The 16,865-nt window shown below is 47.5% G+C and overlaps 1 long non-coding RNA gene across 1 annotated transcript; it reads left to right on the top strand.

Moving 5' to 3' along the window:
- Positions 1–124: 124 nt before the first annotated feature.
- Positions 125–1,378, top strand: LOC123142136 (uncharacterized). Its single transcript, XR_006470533.1, has 3 exons — positions 125–370; positions 463–582; positions 1,066–1,378. It is a non-coding gene; the product is annotated as an uncharacterized lncRNA (long non-coding RNA).
- Positions 1,379–16,865: the final 15,487 nt, after the last annotated feature.

Genomic DNA, 16,865 nt, shown 5'->3' on the forward strand with positions numbered 1-16,865 from the left:
TATATTAGCAGCGTGGGTTTGCTAGGCCACGCTAGCACTTGCAATGTAGTGGTAGCGGGGGTCACTGCATTGGGCTATAACTAAGCCCAGCCCACCTCCTCTGTAGACAACGCCCAGAGAACAGCCTCTGCCACCGCTCCAAAAAAAAGAAGCGAACAGCCTCTCTGCCTCCCACGAACCTCGCCGCCGCCACCAACGCCGGACGATTCCGGCTACTTCCGGCAGCCCTCGCCGGAGCGCAGCACACCCACGAGCTCTCCTCGCGACGGTGCTTCCTTCCCTCCGGCCAGATCCGCTCTTCGCGGCCGCAAGCGCTAGCGCGCGACCCCTCCCCGCGATTAGGGTTTCGGCTGCCTCCAACTCCGGCGCGGTGAGCTCTCCTCTTCCCTCGATTCATGCCCTCTCCTCTCACCTTCTTCCTTCTCTCCCCGCCCCCTCACTTATTTCTTCAATTCGGTGCAGCAGCCACCCTCCTCCATGGACGAGGACGATCACCATGGCCCGCACATGGTCGAGCTCGCTGTCGTCTGCTCCGGTGCGGTGCTGGGCCAACAACCTCCGCCGCCATGGCTCCTAGCTTGGGTAAGCACCCCCAATCCAATTTGATAAGATTTTATGCCAAGCAGATGGCTATGGAGTAAAAAAATAAGAATATACTTAACGACAACGTCGAGGATTCGATTGGTGTCTGATGATTAATTACTAGTGGTATTTATTGAGCAAGTTCTAGTAGGAATCTGAAGGAAGTTGTCGTTCTTGTTTTCTTATTCTGTTTGGTTCATGGGTTCAGGAGTAGGAATAAAATGATTGCATTACCCGTCTTGAGAAGTAGAATATGAGGATTATTCATGCACTGAACTTGTCTCGTCGCGGGATGTGGGCAAACAAAACAGTGATACTTAGGATATCGTAACACCACTTTCCTCTCCCTCCATCGAGTTTGTACTTTAGCATATGCAACCTAACGGTGTATGACACACAACAGTGCCGGCCGGTGTTTAGCAAAGTGTTTCAGTTTCAGTTGTGCAAGTTGTAGCCTCTAATTCTGAAATTTCCTGAACCCAGGGGTTGGCCATCAAGTAACAGATATGGAGCTACATCACAGTTCCAAGGTTCTCATGCCCCTGGTCTCCAGAACGACCATGTACAACAGTTACATAGTTGCTCCTAGCTTGGGTAAGCACCCCCATCCCCATGGCCATCTGCTTGGCAGAAAATAACATGCACTCTTATTTAAGTCATTGATGTAGTGGCTTGCATGCATCATCCTTTTTAGGAGACTCGCTGAGATTCAACTTTAGGACACTGCCATTCTTTGAAGATGATACAATTGTTTCTATTTGGGTGTACCTATATATGTGTGTGTAACTGTGTACATTGCCACCTATACTTTTACAAGTGTCTGCACTCTGCCTATTTTCCATGCATATTTTGCAGTCAAATTTGATTACATAATTAGCAAGTTGTGTTTGTGAACAGAGTTTAGGAAGAAACATTACCTTCATCAAACAATGGCCCTTCTGTTGATAATACAAGGTAATATGAATTTCCTTACAGAACTTCAGTCTTTTTTTAGTGTTTTCAGAAATGAACTTGCTACTTTGTTGTCTTGTAGTACTAATGGATCACAGGCAGCAGAATACTTCACCACCAGCAATCCTAAACACTCGGATCCTTTCTCTGCCAAAGAGAAGTTTATTCATGCCAAGGTGCTTGCGAGTTGTTCTTTTGCAATTGCTTCTCTGCACTTCTCCCATTATTAGCAAATAAGTGTTGAGGACAAAGTTGTCTCCAGATATCCCGATGGGAAACTGATTGGGTAAATGATTCATGGTAGTTTATAACTCGAACATTTCTTAGGCTAAATACAGTTGTTGCCCGTCACGATTAGTTGCCAGATGGTACTTGTGCGATCCACTAATCATGTTAAGCCCTTGAAAATATTTTTGTTCTTTATAGTTGCAACCTTAGAGTTCCAGAAAAATTGTCTGTAGGTTGTATTCACATTGACAAAGTTGCTTCAAGTGCTTTTATTTAGTTTCCGTGGTCTATAAACTACATCAGGATTGACTTGTTATGTATACTCACTTCATGCAGTTCATTTATACTACAGATGCTATATGTGAACTATCGAAGTTGACTTCTGTGATGTCCATGAAGCTAAGTGAGCATTATAATGCATGGACTAGAATTTATATAGCCTGTCAGCCGGTTTAGAATGCATTTTGTAGTTTAGAATGCATTTTGTAAAGTCAATATCTATCCTTCAGTTTCATGTATCATATTGTCATATATTGAGCTCTTCAGTAGTAAATATATCATCTTAAGAGTGTACTGAAGCTCGATTTGGATGCTGACGTGTACTAACAAGTTTTCACTTTCCCGACGTGGGCACCGGGGTGATCGGCGCGGACTACCGCGGCCCGGTGGGCCTCGTGCTCTTCAACCACTCTGAGGCGGACTTCCTCGTGAAGCCCGGCGGCCACATCGCACACATGATCGTCCAGGTGATCACGACGCGGAAGGTCGCCGAGGTGGAGGACCTCGACGCTACCGTCCGGGGGGAGGAAGGATTCGGGTCCACCGGCGTGTGAACTCCGAGCCTTGGTAGATACATCTAGAGAAGCTGTTTGTTTAGGTTGGTGGTGAACACTAGGGAAGGTACCCACGTTTCGATGATGGTTGTGTGCGTCTGATATTAAAGGGATTCTTGTGATATCTTTCAGTTGAGATGGTTTTGTGACCTTAGTTTATTTTGCACTGGATGTGTCTCTAATTTCCATCCATTGAGTACTGCATCTAATTTTTATTTTTTTAATTCCTAATTAGCTAGTAGTAGCATGGGGGAAAAGGTGCACGCTACTAGTCCTAATTAGCTAGTAGTTGTGACAGCCTGGATTTTGCCTTCTCTCTTTTTCCGGACTTGCCTTCTCTCTTTTTCCGGACTTGGTTATCACCGTGGTTTTTGCCCTGATTTGATTTGGGTTTTGAATCATTTCAAATGGACTTGTCACTTGGGCATATCCTTGACTTTCACCCAAGTGACCTATCTACCTTATTCTTCCAAAAAATTCCCAAAATAATCAAATGAATATATTTCTAAAAGAAAAATATTCATTTTCCTCTCTGAAACTCACTTCAGAAACTTGTGCTCCAAAGCAACCCCCATTTTTCTTGCTTAGAAAAATCTGAGATAAATCATGAATATTCTTAGAACCTTGTCACACCTTCCCATGCAAAAATATTGCATCACTTTTTGTAATATTTTTGTTGTAGAAAATCTTTTCACTTCTGGTCCAGAAATGCACTTTGTACAGCAAGTGCATTTTTCCTTGAGCTTTTAGGCTTGAGGTTTCTTGAGCTTAAGCACCCTCCTAAGAAACCCTAAACCCCAGGAGATCAGCCCTAATGGCCTTCTAGAAGGTGGCCAAACTTGGCGACCAAGTTTCTGATCAGAAACTTGCCAGCTTGGTAGAGTCAAGTCCGGTCGGCCTGGGCATGAGCCATCACCTCTCCTAGACCAAACACTGCACGGACGAACGCGTAGACAAGGTTTGGCCGCTCCTGGGCGTCATTTTGACCATGCCAGCTTGGTGACCGCGTGAGGACACGGCGCCTGGCAGCGTCTCGACGCGCTCTGGTTGGCGCCCTGTCTTCTGTTTCGCGCGTGCTCGTTCCAGCGCTCGCCGCCGGCTGCCGCATCGCGGCACAAGCCACGACCCATCACCCTTGACCACTCCCTGGCGCTCGCCGACGCCGGAGCCGCCGCAGCAAGCACGGGCGCGTCGCGGCCAAAACGCCACAGTGCGCGCGTGCGCTTGTCCACTTCCCCAACCGCCTCCTGTGCTCGTCCGCGAGCGTGGGCAAGCTCCTGCGTTGACGCTGAGCGTTTGCCCCCTCGCGTTGGAGCTTCTCGTCGCCGTTCGCCGCGTGTCCAGAGGGCTCCGGTGGCGACACGTCCCCCCCTTTGCTCCGGCTATATATAGCGTGCCCCTCCTCGTTTTCGAGCCAAGCACCACTCCACACAACCCCCACGAACACGTAGAACGACCATAGCTCGGTCGGGCAGGCCTCTGGCCGTCGCCCCTACCCAAGGACTCCGGCGATCCCCGCAGGCCAGCCGCCGCTCTCCAGGGCTTCTCGAGCTCAAGCAGCTCCTTGGGCGGGGCCTTGGTGGTCTGTTGGTGCTGCCTGGACCCCTCTGAGCCTTCGGAGCTGCCTCTAGTGCCGTCTTCAACCTCTCCGGGGAACCCCGTCCGCCACCGAAGCTTGCGAGCTCAACTGCGAGCAGCTCCGTCCATCCCAAGCCAAGCTACGGGTACGGGCAGGTGCGCCACGAGCCCCACTTCAATCCTATCCCTCTAGCCTAGCCCCAAACCCCCTCGTCGCCAGCGTAAGTTCCGGCGAAGCGCCACCCCCCTCTGATCTCGATCCCCCCCTCTCTCTCCTGACGGGCGGGGACCAGTGTCAGCCTCACCACTCACGCCCGAAGCGGTACGAGTGGAGGCGCACTCCCGTTTTACGCCTTCGACGTCACCCCCTGGTTTCTGTTTAATTCGAATTTAATTCAGAAATTTGACTAAACTTTGACCAGCCACCATTTCTAAACCATAAGTCCAAATGAATTGATTCTTTTTGCATTGTCTTTGTGACAGAAAGCTCTAGCAGCACACCAAAGGGTGGATTTTTCTCTGCGGTCTAGAATTTCTGGTGATTTTCAGAATGTGTTTTGACAATTATTTTTGTGGTTTTAAATTATTTTCAGAGGGAGAAGCTTGTCTTGAAGCAAACCAAGAGGAGTGTGATCCTCCTCTACACTAAGGCAAGCCACACCAGCATTTGGATGGTGTTATTTCAATATCTATGATTTTCTACTTGAATATGACTTCTTATTTGCATTTAAAATTTGATAAATAATTTTGGTAAACTGCTAGTTACTTTATTCTGCTAGATGTGTTTGTTTTAGTTACTGGTTGAATGCATGAACCTGTTTGGTTAATTAGAGTAAGATTTGTACTATGCATATTGCTATGGAAACTAATGGTAGAAATTTTTAATAAGTGATATTTTCATTTAAATAAAGAACTAATAAAAATATTGGTTGATGATAAAAATGAGTTATAACCAGAGAGTTTTGATCTTTAGTATTGCAAGATAATTATGTGGTTAAGTTTGATCCATGAATATGAGTTGTTTGCTTTGCATGTTGAGTAGTTGCATGAGAAATGTTTATATCTTGTTATTGATAAAAAGTTTTTATCAATGTTAAACTGGATTAAGTTCAACTTGAATATGATGTTGATCACATCATGGTGCCACTGAATCGGGTTTTAATTCAGTGCGACCACACTTACCTTATGGGAAGGTCTTGATTCGGTCCTTTGTTGTGGCTCTCACAGGTGCCTCCTGCGAGGGAAGGTTATGGGCGTGCATACCCTGGCCCGGTAGGCAGACATAACCTCATGTGCTCGTTTTTGTTTTTATGGTACCTTGTCCCCGTTTGGGACCGTTTTGCCACGACGGTGGCCGTTGGTGTCTTTGGTAGACACGGGGCCACCCAAGACCTAGTCCTGAGAGGGAGATGGTCGGAGTGGCAGGGAAGAGTGCATGACAAAGGGAGGGTTTCGTTGGAATAATTTGGTCCACCCGAATGGGATTGCGAGGCCAGGTATTCCGTAGTGTGGGTAAAGTGCGCTACCTCTGCAGAGTGTATTTAATCTATCGATAGCCGCGTCCTCGGTTATGGGCAAGACTCGGGAGTAAGTCACACCATGGATCAACTTTTATAGTAAATCTTGCAAACTGAGTGATTGTTGTGATGCATTGTTTCGGGGTGAACCTTGAACACTCGAGGTGTTCATGAGTATTTGGTTTCAGGTGTGACCCCGATGTGGTCACCATTTGGTTACGAGGTAACCGTCTGGTAAGCGAGTTCGTGTGACTCGATGTTCGTTTTGTTTGTTTGCATTGCATCCGTAGTATTTCTTGCATTGAATTAATCGGATTAACTATCATGATATTGTCTGTCATCGTGCTTATGTTTGTTGTGAGCTTGCAAGTACATTCAATGTACTGACCCGGCGTGTTATGCCAGCTTTCAGGCAAGTCGGTTCGCATCGGAGCGCATCTCGTGTCTAAGCCGTGTCCACGTCAGTATCCCTGTGCTATGGAGTTCCACTTCGTCGTTCTTCCGCTGCCGCATAGTTCGTGCGATCGAGGCCCCGTAATGTTCATTAAATAATGTACATACTGTCCAGCAGCACCGTGTGTGCCGCTTGGCCTCGTATATCGATGTAATATCAGACCTATGTAATCCGCTAGCATAAATAAAGCGGTTGTTTCTGTACCATGTTGTTGTGTATTGCCAGAAGACTCCATCTCTGGGCTGGCAATGCAGGGTAAACCGGTTGCTCTGAGCCGGGGTGCCACAACGCTTGGTATCAGAGCCCCGCTGATTGTAGGACACGCTAGACCAGTAGTGCGTTAGTAAAACGGTAGATAGCTTCGTTTGAGTGCCGGTAGCCATAGAAATTGGTTGTTGCATTGCATGCATGTTTAATTGTTGTTATTACTAACCGTATGGTTTGTGAGTGTAGATGGCACCAGTACCGATCTTGTACCATCCTGAGCCAGCTCCGTACACATCGCCACACTTGCTTCAGAACGTGTGGCGACGACTCTACCCAGAGGGCGCTGATCCGAAGTATCGGGTGTATCGCGAGCATCTGGCCGGTGCATTGTATGAGTATTATGCTGAGGTCACTCTACACCACAGTTCTCCATCCGGCGCTTACACTCGTTCGACTAAGGGTGGTCTTGTTTCTACGCCATCTCAGGCGGTTCAGTTTGCTGCTATCGAGGCTCTTGTAGACTTGCGCTACAACGAGGTTCGCATGCATACCCACCCTGGTCTTTTCTACTACCCATCTCTGCACGAGAATGGGCGTATCTGTTTTCCTTTGATTAATCCGGCGTGCGATCGTCCCACTAGCCACCTTTCTCGCCACATCACCGCTAGTTATCTCCTTAACTACGAGTTACCTTGGGAGCTTTCACGCGCTCGCGCCGCTCTCGCGGCTGCTCATATGTGGAACCCTCTTCTAGCTGTCATCTATACTTCTTCTCCAGCTCCTCCCGCCTCAGTTCCGCCGACGACCTCGCAGGGTACCGTTAACCCTCTGACGGTAAACCCTCGCAGCGCTCCTGCTGCATGGTCTTCTCTTGTCGCTACTCCTGCCGCTCCTAGTCTTAGATCCCATCCCCCGCTGCCCCTGTGGGAGAGCCCTCGAGGCAGCGCCAGCGCGTCCCTCTTCCCCCGGAGATCTCTGCTATCAGTTCAGGATCTCGGTCCGGCTCAGGAGACAAGCCTGCAGCAGCACCATCCGAGCAGTAGACCGTTAGAGTATCGTTGTAGTCATGAGCATGATGTATGGCTGTAATCGCACTTGTCTTGATGCGTAGTTTCGTGTACGAGGGTAGTAGACCCGTTGTGATGTTTACTTTCATGTTGGGACTATGTATAATTATGTTGGACTCGGACTCTTTTATTCGGCTTGGTTTTCATTCGCGGTTTTCTTCCGGGATTTGTCATTGGCTTTTTCCCCCATTTTGGAATTTTCTCATCATGGTTGCTATGTATTGGGAAAACGAAAAATAGGATGACGCGTGGAGGCAGCAGCAGTCAAGCTGGTGACGATGTCCCTGTCCGTCGCTCCGCAAGACAGGCAGGACATTCCCCTGAGCCATACCAGCCACCTCCGCCTCCATCGCCACAACCGCCTTCCACCGAGAAAATCCTGCGAATGTTTGAAGAAAGAAGGAGCAACGATCTGCTGGAAATACTGAAAAGTGTACAAGTTATGGTTGGGCAGAATGGAAACCAGAATGGCCATCACTCCAAGCTGTCAGATTTTCAGCGAACCAAGCCTCCCAGTTTCAGCCACGCTACTGATCCTTTAGACGCTGACGACTGGCTAAGGACTATTGAGAGGAAATTGGAGATTGCTCGCACTGAAGGAGACAAGGTTCCTTTCGCAATGCATTATCTCGAAGGAGCTGCCGCTATATGGTGGGATAATGCCAAAACAATATGGCCTGCAGACGAGGAAATTACTTGGACAAAATTCAAGGATCATTTCCGCAAGTATCATATTCCCACAAGAGGCATGAAAATCAAGCAACGCGAATTTCTCGCTCTCACTCAAGGCAGCATGACCGTCAATGAGTATCTGAATAAATTCAACCATTTGGCCCGCTATTCTCTCCATGATGTGGCCACAGAAGAACGGAAGATCGACCGGTTCCTTGGAGGCCTGAATCAGCATCTCAGGTGCACTCTCAGCATGTTTGATTTCCCAGACTTCCTGACTCTGGTGAACAAGGCCCTCATCGCCGAGAGGGAACACAAGCTCCTACACGACAACAAACCAGCTGTTAATGACCACAAGCGCATATTCGACCCGAAGAAGGATATGCAACCAGTGCATAAGGCTCGTACTTGGCAACAGACTCAGGTGGAGTACAAACCCAATTGGCAGCAGAATGTCAACAAGACTACTTCACAAGTCAATTCATGCTTATACTGTGGACAAACCGGACACTACGCCCGCCAGTGTCCCAAGAACGCCAAGCACGTAGCTCCATTTCAGCCGCAAGTCAACTACATGGAGCCGTATCCCGCCCAGATGTGATCCAAGGGCAAATTCATCACATCTCCACAGACGAAGCCCAAGAGGACCCGGAAGTCGTCATTGGTATGTTTCTTGTTAACGACATACCCGCCGTAATTTTATTTGACTCTGGGGCTTCCCACTCTTTTATTTCGCGGAGTTTTGCTTCCCAAAACAATTTTCCTTGCTCGATTTTGGGAAAGCACATGCTGGTACAATCCCCGGGATCCCTACTCAGAAGCAATCTCATCTGCCGAAATTTGGAGATTGACATCAAAGGCGTCAAGTTTCCAACATCATTGATAATCATCGATTCCCACAAATTGGATGTCATTCTGGGCATGAATTGGTTAACTCAATACCAAGTCTGCATTAGGTGTGCGACCAGAGAAGTTACCCTGAAAATTATGGAGGGTCGCACCACAAGTTTTTATGCCTGCAAGCGCATACCCACGAAAGATATGGTTTTCGCAGCTGTGGCAGAAGAGGTGGAATTAATTCCAGTAGTCAGTGAGTATCCAGACGTATTTCCGGAAGAATTACCCGGCATGCCACCAAACCGAGAATTGGAGTTTCCAATTGACCTGGTGCCTGCAACCACTCCGATACATATGAAATATTATCGGATGCCTTCCTCCGAATGGTGGAATTGAAGAAACAACTGGATGAGATGCTGCGGAAAGGATACATTCGACCAAGCTCTTCACCATGGGGTTCACCCGCAATCTTCGTGGACAAAAAGGATGGCAGTCTACGAATGTGCGTAGACTACTGACAGCTGAATGACGTCACCATTAAAAACAAGTATCCACTGCCGAGGATTGACGATCTGTTTGATCAACTCAGTGGGGCCAAAGTATTCTCAAAATTGATTTGAGGACTGGATATCATCAACTCAAGATAAAGAAGGAAGATATTCCTAAGACCGCGTTCACCACTCGGTACGGTCTTTATGAATACACCATTATGTCCTTCGGCCTCACCAACGCTCCTGCATTCTTTATGCACATGATGAACAAGGTGTTTATGGATTTCTTGGACAAATTTGTGGTGGTGTTCATTGATGACATCCTCAATTAATCCAAGAGCAAGGACGAACACAAGGAGCATCTTCGAGCAGTTCTGCAAAGGTTTCGCGACCATCAACTTTATGCCAAATTCAGCAAATGTGAGTTTTGGCTCCAGCAAGTGGGATTCCTCGGGCATGTCCTCTCGGCAGAAGGAATCTTAGTGGGCCCAAGCAAGGTAAAGGACGTACTTGATTGGTCCGCACCCACCACAGTCTCAGAAATCCGGAGTTTCCTTGGACTAGCTGGATATTATCGCCGTTTTATCGAAGGATTCTCCAAGATCGCCAAGCCAATGACTGAGCTTCTTAACAAGGATAAGAAGTTCGTATGGACTGAGGACTGCGAACGGAGCTTCAATGAGTTAAAAATCCGGCTGACATCAGCACCAGTCTTAACTCTTCCAGACATCTACCACAATTTCGATGTCTACTGTGATGCATCCAGAAGAGGACTGGGGTGTGTACTCATGCAAGATGGCAAAGTGGTGGCCTATGCATCTCGACAACTGCGGCAACATGAAGGAAACTATCCTACTCATGATTTGGAATTGGCCACGGTGGTGCACGCTTTGAAAATCTGGAGGCATTATCTGATTGGAAAGAAGTGCCAGATATTCACCGACCATAAGAGTCTCAAGTATATTTTCACTCAGCCCGATTTGAACCTTCGGCAGCGAAGATGGCTCGAGTTGGTTAAGGACTACGACCTCGGAATAAATTATCACCCGGGGAAAGCTAATGTGGTGGCTGACGCTCTCAGCCGCAAACCAGCCAACCTTAATGCCCTAATGGATTCCTTGCCTCCGGAGCTTTATGAAGAAATCATGCAGCTAAATTTGGTGATCACCGACGCCCGTCTTACCAATATACTGGAATTTGCCCCTACTCTCGAAGAAGAAATCCGCAGTGCTCAGGCGGATGACAAGGTGCTACAACTATATGTTCAGAAGATGCACCAAGGGCATGCACCGGATTTCTCTATGGATCAGCAAGGTTCGCTACGGTTTCGGGGAAGACTTTGCGTGCCAAACCAAGAGAGTCTGAAGAAGAAAATATTGACCGAAGCGCATGAAGCCCCATACTCAATTCACCCCGGTGGTACCAAAATATATGAGGACCTTCGTCAGGTATTTTGGTGCGATGGAATGAAGAAAGACATCGCATACTTTGTGGCCTGTTGCGACATATGCAATAAGGTAAAGGCGGAGCATCAAAAACCCGCCGGACTCCTCCAGCCTATGCCGGTATTCCAATGGAAATGGGATGATATTTGCATGGATTTCATCACCGGATTACCAAAGTCTCATCGATGAAACGACGTGATATGGGTCATAGTGGACACCTTAACCAAGGTGGCATAGTTTCTGCCTATCCGTACTACATACCGTGAAAATCAACTCGCACAACTGTATGTATCAAGAATGGTCAGTCTGCATGGAGTACCCAAGACTATCACCTCCGATAGGGGATCTCTATTCACCTCCGCATTTTGGTCCCGACTACATCAAGCCTTGGGGACCGCTCTCAAGTACAGCACGGCCTATCATCCTTAGATAGATGGACAGACTGAGCGAGTAAATCAAATACTCGAGGATATGCTCCGGGCATGTACATTGGCCCAAGGAACCAAGTGGGAAGACTGTCTGCCCTACGCCGAGTTTTCCTACAACAACAGTTTCCAGGCCAGCTTAAAGATGTCACCCTATGAAGCCCTGTATGGCCGGAAATGCCGCACTCCATTGAATTGGTCTCAAACCGGAGACAGCCGTATTTTCGGGACTGATTTAATGCTCGAAGCGGAGAAGCAAGTCAAGGAAATCCGGGACAGACTGCAACTGGCCAAATCCCGACAGAAGAGCTACTATGATGCCAAACATCGTCAGATCAGCTTCGAACCCGGAGAGCACGTATATCTCCGAGTCACCCCTTTGAAAGGAGTCAAGAGGTTTCAGACCCGAGGAAAATTGGAACCCAGATATATCAGTCCATTCCCCGTCATGGCCAGAGTCAGAATAGTCGCTTACCAATTGGAATTGCCACCAGAACTGTCAGAAGTACACAACGTGTTTCACAGCTCACAGCTAAGAAGATGTATCTCGCCACCGGAAAAAAGGACTGATATGGCAGAGATAGAATTGGCTATGGATTTGACCTATGAGGAAAAGCCAATCAGAATATTGAATCAGACAGAAAGGGTCACTCGCAGCAAAGAAATAAGGTTTTACAAGGTTCAGTGGGAGCATCACACCGAAGAAGAAGCAACCTGGGAAAGAGAGGAATTTTTAAGGACTGCATACCCAGAATGGTTTTCCCAAGCAACCCAATCTCGAGGACGAGATTCATCCTAAGTGGGGGAGGTTTGTGACAGCCTGGATTTTGCCTTCTCTCTTTTTCCGGACTTGCCTTCTCTCTTTTTCCAGACTTGGTTTTCACCGTGGTTTTTGCCCTGATTTGATTTGGGTTTTGAATCATTTCAAATGGACTTGTCACTTGGGCATATCCTTGACTTTCACCCAAGTGACCTATCTACCTTATTCTTCCAACAAATTTGCAAAATAATCAAATGAATATTTTTCCTAAAAGAAAAATATTCATTTTCCTCTCAGAAACTCACGTCAGAAACTTGTGCTCCAAAGCAACCTCCATTTTTCTTGCTCAGAAAAATCTGAGATAAATCATGAATATTCTTAGAACCTTGGCACACCTTCCCATGCAAAAATATTGCATCACGTTTTGTAATATTTTGGTTGTAGAAAATCTTTTCACTTCTGGTCCAGAAATGCACTTTGTACAGCAAGTGCATTTTTCCATGAGCTTTTAGCCTTGAGCTTTCTTGAGCTTAAGCACCCTCCTAAGAAACCCTAAACCCCAGGAGATCAGCCCTAATGGCCTTCTAGAAGGTGGCCAAACTTGGCGACCAAGTTTCTGATCCGAAACTTGCCAGTTTGGTAGAGTCAAGTCCGGTCGGCCTGGGCATGAGCCATCACCTCTCCTAGACCAAGCACTGCACGGACGAACACGCAGACAAGGTTTCGCCGCTCCTGGGCATCGTTTTGACCATGCCAGTTTGGTGACCGTGCGAGGACACGGCGCCTGGCAGCATCTCGACGTGCTCTCGTTGGCGCCTTGCCCTCTGTTTCGCGCGTGCTCGTTCCAGCGCTCGCCGTCGACTGCCGCACCGCGCCACAAGCCACGACCCATCACCCTTGACCACTCCCTGGCGCTCGCCGACGCCGGAGCCACCGCAGCAAGCACGGGCGCGTCGCGGCCAAAACGCCACAGTGCGCGCGTGCACTTGTCCTCTTCCCCAACCGCCTCCTGTGCTCGTCCGCAAGCGTGGGCAAGCTCCTGCGTTGACGCTGAGCATTTGCCCCCTCGCGTTGGAGCTTCTCGTCGCCGTTCGCCGCGTGTCCAGAGGGCTCCGACGGCGACACGTGCCCCCCTTTGCTCCGGCTATATATAGCGCACCCCTCCTTGTTGAGCCAAGCACCACTCCACACAACCCCCACGAACACGTAGAATGACCGCAGCTCGGTCGGGCAGGCCTCTGGCCGTCGCCCGACCCGAGGACTCCGGCGATCCCCGCAGGCCAGCCGCCGCTCTCCAGGGCTTCTCGAGCTCAAGCAGCTGCTTGGGCGGGGCCTTGGTGGTCTGTTGGTGCTGCCTGGACCCCACTGAGCCCTCGGAGCCGCCTCTAGCCGCCGCCTTCAACCTCTCCGGCGAACCCTGTCCGCCACCGAAGCTTGCGAGCTCAACTGCGAGCAGCTCCGTCCATCCCAAGCCAAGCTACCGGTACGGGCAGGTGCGCCATGAGCCCCGCTTCAATCCTATCCCTCTAGCATAGCCCCAAACCCCCTCGTCGCCGGCGTAAGCTCCGGTGAAGCGCCACCCCCTCTAATCTTGATCCCCCCTCTCTCTCTCCTGATGGGCGGGGCCTAGTGTCAGCCTCACCACTCGCGCCCGAAGCGGTACGAGTGGAGGCACACTCCCGTTTTACGCCTTCGACGTCACCCCCTGGTTTCTGTTTAATTCAAATTTAATTCAGAAATTTGACTAAACTTTGACCAGCCACCATTTCTAAACCATATGTCCAAATGAATTGATTCTTTTTGCATTGTCGTTGTTATAGAAAGCTCTAGCAGCACACCAAAGGGTGGATTTTTCTCTGCTGTCTAGAATTTCTGGTGATTTTCAGAATGTGTTTTGACAATTATTTTTGTGGTTTTAAATCATTTTCAGAGGGAGAAGCTTGTCTTGAAGCAAACCAAGAGGAGTGTGATCCTCCTCTACACTAAGGCAAGCCACACCAGCATTTGGATGGTGTTATTTCAATATCTCTGATTTTCTACTTGAATATGACTTCTTATTGGCATTTATAATTTGATAAATAATTTTGGTAAATTGCTAGTTACTTTATTCTGCTAGATGTGCTTGTTTTAGTTGCTGGTTGAATGCATGAACTTGTTTGGTTAATTAGAGTAAGATTTGTACTATGCATATTGCTATGGAAATTAATGGTAGAAATTTTTACTAAGTGATATTTTCATTTAAATAAAGAACTAATAAAAATATTGCTTGATGATAAAAATGAGTTATAACCAAAGAGTTTTGATCTTTAGTATTGCAAGATAATTATGTGGTTAAGTTTGATCCATGAATATGAGTTGTTTGCTTTGCATGCCGAGTAGTTGCATGAGAAAAGTTTATATCATGTTATTGATAAAAAGTTTTTATCAACGTTAAACTGGATTAAGTTCAACATGAATATGATGTTGATCACATCATGGTGCCACTGAATTGGGTTTTAATTCAGTGCGACCACATTTACCTTATGGGAAGGTCTTGATTCGGTCCTTTGTTGTGGCTCTCACCAGTGCCTCCCGCGAGGGAAGGTTATGGGCGTGCATACCCTGGCCCGGTAGGCAGACATAACCTTGTGTGCTCGTTTTTGTTTTTATGGTACCTTGTCCCCGTTTGGGACCGTTTTGCCACGACGGTGGCCGTTGGTGTCTTTGGTAGACACGGGGCCACCCAAGACCTAGTCCTGAGAGGGAGATGGTCGGAGTGGCCGGGGAGAGTGCATGACAAAGGGAGGGTTTCGTCGGAATACTTTGGTCCACCCTAATGGGATTGCGAGGCCATGTATTCCGTAGTGTGGGTAAAGTGGGCTACCTCTGGAGAGTGTATTTAATCTATCGATAGCCGCATCCTCGGTTATGGGCAAGACTCGGGAGTAAGTCACACCATGGATCAAATTTTACAATAAATCTTGCAAACTGAGTGATTGTTGTGATGCATTGTTTCGGGGTGAACCTTCACCACTCGAGGTGTTCATGAGTATTTGGTTTCAGGTGTGACCCTGGTGTGGTCACCGTTTGGTTACGAGGTAACCGTCTGGTAAGCGAGTTCGTGTGACTCGATGTTCGTTTTGTTTGCATTGCATCCGTAGTATTTCTTGCATTGAATTAATGGGATTAACTATCATGATATTGTCTGTCATCATGCTTATGTTTGTTGTGAGCTTGCAAGTACATTCAATGTACTGACCTGGCATGTTATGCCAGCTTTCAGGCAAGTCGGTTCGCATTGGAGCGGATCTTGTGTCTAGGCCGTGTCCACGTCGGTGTCCCTGTACTATGGAGTTCCACTTCGTCGTTCTTCCGCTGCCGCGTAGTTCGTGCGATCGAGGCCCCGTCATGTTCATTAAATAATGTACATATTGTCCAGCAGACCGTGTGTGCCGCTTGGCCTTGTATCTCGATGTAATATCAGACCTATGTAATCCGCTAGCATCAATAAAGCGGTTGTTTCTGTACCATGTTGTTGTGTATTGCCAGATGACTCCATCTCTGGGCTGGCAATGCAGGGTAAACCGGTTGCTCTGAGCCGGGGTGCCACAGGAGTAGCGTGGGGGAAAAGTGCACGCTACTAGTACATAGGATAGTAGTAGCGTCGGTTACTAAAAAGCGCTATTGCTATCTTCAGTTACCAGTAGCGCTGGGACAAACAAGCGCTACTGCTAAAAGATAGCTGTAGCGCCGTAGCAGTAGCACGTTTGCCAGCGCTATTGGTAGCAAAAAAACCAACGCTACTAGTAAGCATTTTCCTAGTAGTGAATTTGTATCAAGGGAAGAACTCAAGGGTTTAGAATATGCATGTACGGTCGGATAATAATCCACCAAAGGATCTGGCGGCCCACAAATGATCTGATGTGAGTATCCATACTCAACTAGAAGAAGAAATAATGCAAATGCATCGGATTATAGAAACATCTGAATAATTTGAAGTATAAAATACAAAGGGATTGCGGTTTTCTGAATCGGGGGAGCAGACGCAGATGCTCTGATTAAGGATGATTAAGTTGAATAGATTTAGAGGCATAACCAATCAAAACTTGATTGGTCAAGAATTAGCTCATATCTGGAATGACGTATGAGCCAGAAGGATAAATTCTAAGGATCAATAGATGACTATGTATTCGCACACGTGATGAATCAATAGGATAAATAGGACAACTCTACAACACAAATATAAAAAAAATCCTTATATTACAAGCCAGGCCCACAAGGACCCATAATACATCAGTCACGGAAGCAAATATCTGAGTACAGACATAGTCACCGAAGCAAAACAACGACACTTGATCGAAAGTCAAGGCCTCCTGCATGGGACCACCAGACTACTCCTAGTCGCCGGTCTCCACATAGTACACACCATCGGGTTTACCTGCATCCTCGGTGCTACCAGCTATTGCAGCAACCAGGTCGAATGAAAAGGGTAGCAACGCAACGGTGAGTAGTCATCCAAAGCACTCCCAAGACTTACATCAAATCTATACTAGATATGCATCGGTATCAAAGGAGTGGGGTCATTTCTATGGACTAAACTACAGAATAACAGAATAAGGGGGAGAAGCTCATCCTATCGAAGACTACATCTTTTAGTAGTAGAAGAGAGGAGTGTATATGTTATCATCTTGTGCATACGTATATCAATAATCCTACCGAGAGATCCTCTCCTCGTCATGCTGTGAGAAAGCGATCTCCGAGTTTATTTGATTGTTATCTGGGGTGTGTTTTATCAAGTATACATTTTTAGTTGTAAAAGTTCGGGATACAACTCCAAGT

The sequence above is a fragment of the Triticum aestivum genome, chromosome 6D, assembly GCF_018294505.1.
Source record: "Triticum aestivum cultivar Chinese Spring chromosome 6D, IWGSC CS RefSeq v2.1, whole genome shotgun sequence".
Classification (NCBI taxonomy): domain Eukaryota; kingdom Viridiplantae; phylum Streptophyta; class Magnoliopsida; order Poales; family Poaceae; genus Triticum; species Triticum aestivum.